Source organism: Bombus vancouverensis, unplaced genomic scaffold (assembly GCF_051014615.1).
Source record: "Bombus vancouverensis nearcticus unplaced genomic scaffold, iyBomVanc1_principal scaffold0078, whole genome shotgun sequence".
Taxonomy (NCBI): domain Eukaryota; kingdom Metazoa; phylum Arthropoda; class Insecta; order Hymenoptera; family Apidae; genus Bombus; species Bombus vancouverensis.
In genome coordinates, this window is record NW_027468969.1 from 20,001 (window position 1) to 30,000 (window position 10,000).

The 10,000-nt window shown below is 46.3% G+C and overlaps 2 non-coding genes and 1 pseudogene across 2 annotated transcripts; all 3 read right to left on the reverse strand.

Moving 5' to 3' along the window:
• The window catches only part of LOC143305070 (large subunit ribosomal RNA), a 2,945-nt pseudogene extending 2,879 nt beyond the window's left edge, over positions 1–66 (reverse strand).
• A 1,905-nt stretch (positions 67–1,971) lies between these two features.
• LOC143305050 (5.8S ribosomal RNA) lies at positions 1,972–2,126 on the reverse strand. Its single transcript, XR_013061729.1, has one exon. It is a non-coding gene; the product is annotated as a 5.8S ribosomal RNA (ribosomal RNA).
• A 2,775-nt stretch (positions 2,127–4,901) lies between these two features.
• On the reverse strand, positions 4,902–6,824 carry LOC143305055 (small subunit ribosomal RNA). Its single transcript, XR_013061734.1, has one exon. It is a non-coding gene; the product is annotated as a small subunit ribosomal RNA (ribosomal RNA).
• Positions 6,825–10,000: the final 3,176 nt, after the last annotated feature.

Genomic DNA, 10,000 nt, shown 5'->3' on the forward strand with positions numbered 1-10,000 from the left:
AGTTTCTTTTCCTCCGCTTAGTAATATGCTTAAATTCAGCGGGTGATCTCGCCTACTCTGAGGTCGCTTCAACGTCACGACGCGAAACGAAAATTCGTTCGTGTCGTGTTTTGCGTAGACTCGCAGAAAACGAAAGCTCGGAAAGATTCGGCGCGAGAGAAGGTGGTGTGTGTATTTCTCTATGCGAAAATCGCCTCAAAGAGAAAAAAAAAATCGAATAGAAGGAGAACACTCTCTATTCGATATACAATATATATATATATGTATGTACGAGCGTTTTATGCATCTCGCCAAAGTGCCAAACTTCGTTCGTCGTATCATGTTCGAGCTAAGACTCACGCAAGACATCCGTGTAACGATCGTCCGGTTTTTAACGTCCGTCCTCTTTTTCTCCTACAGCCGTTTCTCTTCTCTCGACGATTCCAGCGGTTCCCGGTACGGGAACTCACGCAAGTGAAAAAGCGAGCGAGACGTACCGTCGGGTGTGTGTGTTCGGGGACTGGACGACCGGCGCGACGTTAGGATGCGCGGTCCAGCGATAGACGACGAAGAGGCATGGGATGACCAACACTCTCTTTTCTCTATTCTCGAAGCACCGAATTGCCATAAAAAAAAATCACACGCGCGCACGACATAGTCGTACTCGCGTGTATACCTCGTCTCTCTCAAAGTTTTTTCTCGAGCCTCGCCAAAGGGGATCGTCTTCTTCCTCGTCTACGATCTCTCCGACGACGACCGTACGAACAACTTCGTAACGGACTCACATGCGCATCTTCCTCGGGTACAGAAACGCTGCGCAAAACACCTCGAGCTTGTAGTACAGCGGCACCCGTGTATAGCCGATCTTAGACACACGCTAGTTCGCACACGCATTACAAATATGTAAGATTTCCGACGAACGTGGCTTTGGGGGGCCAGGCGCGCGGGCAGTGAGATACACGACGACGGGGAAAATTCGTCCCGATACGAGTACGTGTACTCTCCGATCTCCGCGCGACGCTGGGGATCATACCTCCCTAAGTCGTCAGAGCGTTCGAAGAAATCTCGCGCGTGCGTTCCCGGATCTACGGCTGATACTTTCGGAGCTTGTAAAAAAGCACAGAGCGTGTAAAACGCAACGACGACCCATCGATGCGACGGTCCTCGTTGTTGTCAGTCGCTTTCGCGAAGAGACGGAGTGGGCATTCGATCCCTGGGGCTGTACGAGAGTCTTGAGAAAAGACGGTAGATTATGGCAAAGTTTCGCACGCCATCGAGTTTAGGTTTTTGGTTCTCTCTTCTCTCCTCTCTCGACCGAGTTCCCATATTTGCTTTCTCTCTCAGTCTCGCCAAATATAATATTCGTTTAAGACGACGTCGGGGGCGCGGACCTTCGTGCGTCGAACACCGGCAAACGTAGCATATATCGCCTGATATGAAAAAAAAATCGGTCACGAGGAGAACACTACGAGTATATACGTTCGATAACCGATACACGAAGCGGTGCATAAGCGGGCGGTCGCCCTCGTAAGGACGACTCACGACGCCGCGAGCACTCACGCAGGTCCGTGACGGTTCTCTCCGCTCTTATTCGTATCCCTTCGTATACCTTCGTCCGACTCGGAAACGTTCTCTTACAGTTTTTAAGAAGAACGACGGCGGGTTGTCAAGGCAAGAAGGGACAGAGAGAGACAGAGGTAGAGTTTCGTAGTCTCCCGTGAACACGATAGATTATATATCGAGCATGCGTACGACTTGCACGGTCTCTGCACGACCGCGACGAACGCCGACGAGCGTCCAACAATCGCTCGTACGTCGCGTATGTTCTCTCCGTCCGCTCTTATTCGTATCCTCGTTCTTGTACCTTCGTCCGACTCTGAAACGTTCTCTTATATAAAGAACGACGGCGGGTTGTTAAGGCAAGAAGGGACAGAGAGAGACAGATACGGAGAGTAACGATACGCAACGCAAGCAGTCTTAGGTTTACGTGAGCAACCCTCAGCCAGGCGTGGTCCAGGAATTGTATCCGTGGACCGCAATGTGCGTTCGAAATGTCGATGTTCATGTGTCCTGCAGTTCACACGTTGACGCGCAATTAGCTGCGTTCTTCATCGACCCACGAGCCAAGTGATCCACCGTTCAGGGTAATCTTTTATAAATTTTGCAACAGTTCAATACTCAAATGTACTCTTCTCGGTTCTAGCGAAGCCGAGTTCCGTCACGTTCGACCAACGGGAATCGAACGCGCAGAAGTCGCCATAGGATTGACGACACAAAAACGTTCGAAAAAAAAGAAACCGACGAACGCGCGAAGATACGCGCGTTCGCCGGCCGGGCGTAAAGTACATTATGATATATAACAACCATCGAGATCGAAGCTCCGTTCGTCAGGAAACGACGGGGATATATACACCCGATTCTGAATCCTCTGTACAGCACACGATCTCGCGAACGAGTAAGGACGGTGGCTAGCCCATGTTTTATATGTGTTTGATTCTACTCTCTCGTCCAATTATTCAAGAAACAGCGCGCGTGCATCTCTCCATCGTTCGGGTGATAGTAAAGATTCGATGGGATTTGCGCGGCCGTCCGCCTCGAGCGGTCTTTCGTCCCAATATCCAGAAGCAGAGTTTGAAAAACTCTAGCGACGGCACGGGTGTCCGACTCACGACATCGAGGTTTCGAAGCCGGCGATCCCCTCCGAACGGATGGCGACCACGCGACGACTGAAAGCATGAAAAATCGACGAAAGATAGAACACATCTCCGTTCGGGTGATGTTTTTTTTAAAAAAAAAAAACAAAAATTCGATGGTACTCGCAGCCATCGTCCTCGCGCGGTCTTTCGTCCCAACATCCAGAAGCAGAGTTTGAAAAGCTCTAGCGACGGCACGGGTGTCCGACTCACGACAACGAGGATAGACAGCCGGTTCCCTCCGAACGGGTTATGCGACGACGATAAACTCGATGAAACTTTAGTCTCGTTCAGGTAGTGTGTGTGTCTTGTAAATCAAAAATTCGATGGGACTCTCATCCATCGTCCTCGCGCGGTCTTTCGTCCCAACATCCAGAAGCAGAGTTTGAAAAACTCTAGCGACGGCACGGGTGTCCGACTCACGACAACGAGGATAGACAGCCGGTCCCCTCTGAACGGTATATTATATATATGCGATGATAGACGACAAACTGGATGAAACTAAGTCTCGTTCAGGTAGTGTGTACATCAAAAATTCGATGGAACTCGCATCCGTCGTCCTCGCGCGGTCTTTCGTCCCAATATCCAGAAGCAGAGTTTGAAAAACTCTAGCGACGGCACGGGTGTCCGACTCACGACAACGAGGAAAGACAGCCGGTCCCCTCTGAACGGTATATTATATGAAACTTTAAGTCTCGTTCAGGTAGTGTGTACATCAAAAATTCGATGGAACTCGAATCCGTCGTCCTCGCGCGGTCTTTCGTCCCAATATCCAGAAGCAGAGTTTGAAAAACTCTAGCGACGGCACGGGTGTCCGACTCACGACAACGAGGATAGACAGCCGGTCCCCTCTGAACGGTATATAATATACATTATGCGACGGTAGACGATCAACTAGACGAAACTTTAGTCTCGTTCAGGTGGTGTAAAAAAATTCGATGGGATACGCACGCACGGCTGTCGTCGTCCTCGAGCGGTCTTTCGTCCCAATATCCAGAAGCAGAGTTTGAAAAACTCTAGCGACGGCACGGGTGTCCGACTCACGACATCGAGGCTTCGAAGCCGGCGGCATTCCCCTCTGAACGAACTTCGGCTACACTAGTTACGAATCGTTGCTACACATCGTCTTCATCGTCGTCGTCGTCGTCGACATCGACATCGACATCGACATCGACATCGTATCATCATCATCATCGGTCATCGTCGCATAGCGGGCCAACATCCACGCGATGCGTCTTCGTTCTAGGTTACCCGATCCACGAGTATGTTACACGTGGTTTCGTTATTTCGAACGAAACGACACACGAAGAGCACACGCCCTGTGGGTAGGAAGCACGTTTCGAGAACGACGAGAGTTTCGATGAAAGAGACGAGAGAAGTCGACGCAGAAGGTATCCATGGATCTTCGAAGAGAACCTTCGAAGATGTATATCGGTATCCTTTCGCTCTGCGCGACTCGCTACAAGTTCTTTCGCTCTCGTCGACTCGTTCTAGACGCTTCGTTCGATCCCAAAGAGGAGTCTTCGATATGTCCCGTTGCTAGGAGGAGAACAAACGCAACACAGACCACGAAACATAGAAGAGAATAGGCGAGCATGATCTCTCCGACACGAGGCACTTTAGAGATTTTCTTATTAGTTTGCATGGACTTTTATATTCGTTCGTACGGTTTCCACGATGCAAATACGAAATACGAGATCGTGACGGCGGGTCTTTCTGTGTACGGCCTCTCGCAGGCGCCACGACTGCATTTCTCTTTACACGTGGTTTCCATCGTAATTTTTTTCGTTTGATATCGAGCCTTAACTTTTGTTGGCTCTTTCGAAGCTAGAGTTCCCTTTTATTAGAATTTCATATATATATATGTTTTATTCGGAGACGGCGGGTCTTTCTGTTTACGACCTCACGCAGGCGCCTCGAATAAGTTTCATTCGCATTTCGTTTTTATACTTATACATATCTCTTCATCCCGATGATCGAGAGAGAGTGCCACCTTCTCTTCGTATAATTCCGTAGCTGGAGGGTCGTCTCCTCCTTAAGAATATTACTATTCGTGCCAACGGAGGTTGCCAAGCTCCCTGGCGTTTTCGTTTGTTAAAGTATATAGCTTGTTAATACGTCGTATATACTTTCGTCGATACAGGAGGAGTACAGCTCCTTACCGACCATTGATATATATTTCATAGTTTTTATATGTGTTCAAGTCAAATTCTTTTGGTATCGTATCGTTAATGATCCTTCCGCAGGTTCACCTACGGAAACCTTGTTACGACTTTTACTTCCTCTAAATGATCAAGTTTGGTCATCTTCCCGGTAACATCGGCAATGCTTATCACATTGGCCGCGCACCAGTCCGAAGACCTCACTAAATCATTCAATCGGTAGTAGCGACGGGCGGTGTGTACAAAGGGCAGGGACGTAATCAACGCGAGCTTATGACTCGCGCTTACTGGGAATTCCTCGTTCATGGGGAATAATTGCAAGCCCCAATCCCTAGCACGAAGGAGGTTCAGCGGGTTACCCGGGCCTTTCGGCCAGGGAAAACACGCTGATTCCTTCAGTGTAGCGCGCGTGCGGCCCAGAACATCTAAGGGCATCACAGACCTGTTATTGCTCAATCTCGTGCGGCTAGAAGCCGCCTGTTCCTCTAAGAAGATTTGTTTGTACGTTGGTAGTAAAAACCCACCGACCGAAGCCGGGGGCCTTCGAGATACCATAAGTTACGTCTATTTAGCAGGCTAGAGTCTCGTTCGTTATCGGAATTAACCAGACAAATCGCTCCACCAACTAAGAACGGCCATGCACCACCACCCACCGAATCAAGAAAGAGCTATCAATCTGTCAATCCTTCCGGTGTCCGGGCCTGGTGAGGTTTCCCGTGTTGAGTCAAATTAAGCCGCAGGCTCCACTCCTGGTGGTGCCCTTCCGTCAATTCCTTTAAGTTTCAGCTTTGCAACCATACTTCCCCCGGAACCCAAAAGCTTTGGTTTCCCGGAAGCTGCCCGCCGAGTCATCGGAGGAACTTCGGCGGATCGCTGGCTGGCATCGTTTATGGTTAGAACTAGGGCGGTATCTGATCGCCTTCGAACCTCTAACTTTCGTTCTTGATTAATGAAAACATTTTTGGCAAATGCTTTCGCTTCTGTCCGTCTTGCGACGATCCAAGAATTTCACCTCTAACGTCGCAATACGAATGCCCCCATCTGTCCCTATTAATCATTACCTCGGGGCTCCGAAAACCAACAAAATAGAACCGAGGTCCTATTCCATTATTCCATGCACACAGTATTCAGGCGAAGGTAGCCTGCTTTAAGCACTCTAATTTGTTCAAAGTAAACGTATCGGCCCACCTCGACACTCAGTGAAGAGCACCGCGATGGGATATTAGTTGGACCGCCCGCGAGGAGCTAAGCCCACCGATAGGACGTACCACATAATGCCAGTTAAACACCGCGAGCGGTGAACCGACACTGTGACACACAGATTCAACTACGAGCTTTTTAACCGCAACAACTTTAATATACGCTATTGGAGCTGGAATTACCGCGGCTGCTGGCACCAGACTTGCCCTCCAATTGGTCCTCGTTAAAGGATTTAAAGTGTACTCATTCCGATTACGGGGCCTCGGATGAGTCCCGTATCGTTATTTTTCGTCACTACCTCCCCGTGCCGGGAGTGGGTAATTTGCGCGCCTGCTGCCTTCCTTGGATGTGGTAGCTGTTTCTCAGGCTCCCTCTCCGGAATCGAACCCTGATTCCCCGTTACCCGTTACAACCATGGTAGGCGCAGAACCTACCATCGACAGTTGATAAGGCAGACATTTGAAAGATGCGTCGCCGGTGCTAGACGACCATGCGATCAGCACAAAGTTATTCAGAGTCACCAAAACAAACGATGGACGGACAGACGAGCCATCCGCCACCGATTGGTTTTGATCTAATAAAAGCATTCCTACCATCTCTGGTCGGAATCTGTTTGCATGTATTAGCTCTAGAATTACCACAGTTATCCAAGTAAATGTAGGTATGATCTAAGAAACCATAACTGATTTAATGAGCCATTCGCGGTTTCACCTTAATGCGGCATGTACTGAGACATGCATGGCTTAATCTTTGAGACAAGCATATGACTACTGGCAGGATCAACCAGGGATCTTATTCGTATAACAATTCTTATAAATTTCGTTTAAGTTCTCTTCGTGTCGTAGGTGGGACGTAAGCACCGTACGACGAGACTTTTCGTTCTTAAGATAGATATATTATAAAATATATCTCTTAGCGACGTTCGAGATACACCCATAGTTCAGTAATAATCTTCGAACGCCGCTCGCAGCCACTTTGTAATTCTCAACTTCTCCTCTCTCTCTCTCATAGTATTATATAAAATGTTTAAGAATCATACTTCTAAAGGAACATTCTATAATGCTGTCTTCGTGTAAAAAGACTTATATCTCTCCTCCTCTCTCAACTCTTAGAATATCTTAGCGGTAAAGCACGTATACACACCTCACGCTGAACGAACAAGCGCGTATCCCAGTGCGTCGCGCTGGACATACCGTAAGAATATTCTTCCTTTTCGGTAGAACATTCTCGGTAGAAGACATACTACGCAAAGATAGTACGCTCTACCGGCCCGTCGAATACTTCTGCGAAAGCAGAAGTTGTTATAGAAAGCAGACGGTTATAATCCCTTGAGTGAATCGATACTCAGTTAGTACAAGCACACACGCATCTAACAACTTTTGTTAGAATACGTACACACAGGTCACCAGCTTCCCGACTCAGGGGAACCTTGCCACGATATTTGGTCATTACGTCCAGGACAGCGACCCGCGGCGCAGCAGTGTAGAGAAAAAACCAGTACGAGAACGGAGGAACAGTCGAGAAATAGCGTAAAATACACTAAGACTCGAGGAGCGGTGACTGAATTCTCAACCGAGGCCGTAGAATAGCCACGCGCTCAACGCTGCTCCGACCGAACCGTCCGGCTCGACGTCTCTCTTATAGATACGAAAGCGCCAGCCGGAAGGCCGGCGCCGGCCGGGCTAGCGGCCGCGCGCTTACGGTGCAAAACCTCCGTAGCAACGTACCGTTCGGAAGGGACGCTGGAACTTAGTCTCGCGAACGCTCGATCACTACTACACAAAGCCAATATCCAACCATCGAAATACATTACCAGACGTTTTATTAACATAATAAAAATGCATTTTTACCAAAAAATTAATTTTTTTTTTCACCGAAAAATTGCATCAGTAAACATACTCTTTTATCGAATACGGAAAACAAACAAGTTTATAATCAATTACAATACGTTAAAATAAGTAGAAATATGCAAAAAAATATATACCTTGTAACGTTAATTAACGAAAAAATTAGAAAAATATCCCAGTCGTGTCAGTTCGGCGAACGCTAATTTTTTGAAAAAATCGATCAAAATGTTTAATCCCGACGTATTTAATAGAGATATAACGATTCCCGTAAAAAAATTTATACCTTATAACGCTTTTTAACGAATAAACTCGAAAAAACTTTTTCGCACTCGGAATTTTTCTAAGTCCCAACGTACCGGCTCGGAATTTTTCTATGTTCCAACGACCGGTCGTGTCGGTCCGAACGTTTTTATATCCGTCTGCCGACGATATAAACGCTTAATCCCGACGTATTTTATCGAGTTATAACGATTTATGTAAAAATATTCGTACCTCGTAACGCTTTTTAACGAATTAACTCGAAAAGAGTGTTCGGTCCGAAAATTTTCCAAGTTCGAACGACCGGCCGCATAGGTCCGTTTTTAAAAATCGTTCTCGGACGGAAATAAACCATTAATCCCGACGTATTTTGTCGTGTTACGTCGATTTATGCAAAAAAATTCATACCTTGTAACGCTTTTAACCGAGTAAACTCGAAAAAACTTTTTCGCACTCGGCATTTTTCCAAGTCCCAACGTACCGGCTCGGAATTTTTCTATGTTCCAACGACCGGTCGTATCGGTCCGAACGTTTTTATATCCGTCTGCCGACGATATAAACGCTTAATCCCGACGTATTTTATCGAGTTATAACGATTTATGTAAAAACATCCGTACCTCGTAACACTTTTTAACGAGTTATTTCGAGGGGAACTTTCGGCCTTTTCGTAACGGGGCGAAAAAATTCAAAGTTCCAACGTCCCAGTCATGTTGGTCCGGCGGATGAAATTTTTTAAAAAAATAAAGTGAAATCGTAACGTTCGACTAGATTTCGTCGAAACATAACGATTTCACTGATAATTTCGATACCTTATAACGCTTTTTCTCGAGTTATTTCGAGTTGAACTTTCGGTACTTTCGTGGCGGTGCGAAAAAATTCTAAGTTCCAACGTCCCGGTCATGTTGGTCCGGTGGATGAAATTTTTTAAAAAAATAAAGTGAAATCGCTACTTTCGACTAGATTTCGTCGAAACATAACGATTTCGCTGATAATTTCGATACCTTATAACGCTTTTTCTCGAGTTATTTCGAGTTGAACTTTCGGTACTTTCGTGGCGGTGCGAAAAAATTCTAAGTTCCAACGTCCCGGTCATGTTGGTCCGGTGGATGAAATTTTTTAAAAAAATAAAGTGAAATCGCTACTTTCGACTAGATTTCGTCGAAACATAACGATTTCGCTGATAATTTCGATACCTTATAACGCTTTTTCTCGAGTTATTTCGAGTTGAACTTTCGGTACTTTCGTGGCGGTGCGAAAAAATTCTAAGTTCCAACGTCCCGGTCATGTTGGTCCGGTGGATGAAATTTTTTAAAAAAATAAAGTGAAATCGCTACTTTCGACTAGATTTCGTCGAAACATAACGATTTCACTGATAATTTCGATACCTTATAACGCTTTTTCTCGAGTTATTTCGAGTTGAACTTTCGGTACTTTCGTGGCGGTGCGAAAAAATTCTAAGTTCCAACGTCCCGGTCATGTTGGTCCGGTGGATGAAATTTTTTAAAAAAATAAAGTGAAATCGTAACGTTCGACTAGATTTCGTCGAAACATAACGATTTCACTGATAATTTCGATACCTTATAACGCTTTTTCTCGAGTTATTTCGAGTTGAACTTTCGGTACTTTCGTGGCGGTGCGAAAAAATTCTAAGTTCCAACGTCCCGGTCATGTTGGTCCGGTGGATGAAATTTTTTAAAAAAATAAAGTGAAATCGCTACTTTCGACTAGATTTCGTCGAAACATAACGATTTCGCTGATAATTTCGATACCTTATAACGCTTTTTCTCGAGTTATTTCGAGTTGAACTTTCGGTACTTTCGTGGCGGTGCGAAAAAATTCTAAGTTCCAACGTCCCGGTCAT